Genomic DNA, 320 nt, shown 5'->3' on the forward strand with positions numbered 1-320 from the left:
ACTCTGGCCTCTTTTCCATGCTGCAGCTGCCGTTTAAGGTGTTTAGTCACTCCCGTGGTGCGGCAATATCTGTGGTGATTAATGGTTTTGCCTATGTAATAAGTTTATTTCAAATGGTTGGTACTTGTGCGTGTGTCTGTGTAATCTTCTTCAAGGGAAATAGTCACTCCTTTACCAAAAATGTCTCTCTCCAGCCCTCCTGTTCTTCAGATGCCAGGAGATGAACAGTAGGTGTTAGTATAGATCAGGGGTCCTCAAACTACGGCCGGCGGGACAGATACGGCCCCCCAGGGTCCTCAGTCCGGCCCACTGGGATTTAC

This window comes from Antrostomus carolinensis, unplaced genomic scaffold, assembly GCF_000700745.2.
Source record: "Antrostomus carolinensis isolate BGI_N321 unplaced genomic scaffold, ASM70074v2 scaffold47757, whole genome shotgun sequence".
Classification (NCBI taxonomy): Eukaryota; Metazoa; Chordata; class Aves; order Caprimulgiformes; family Caprimulgidae; genus Antrostomus; species Antrostomus carolinensis.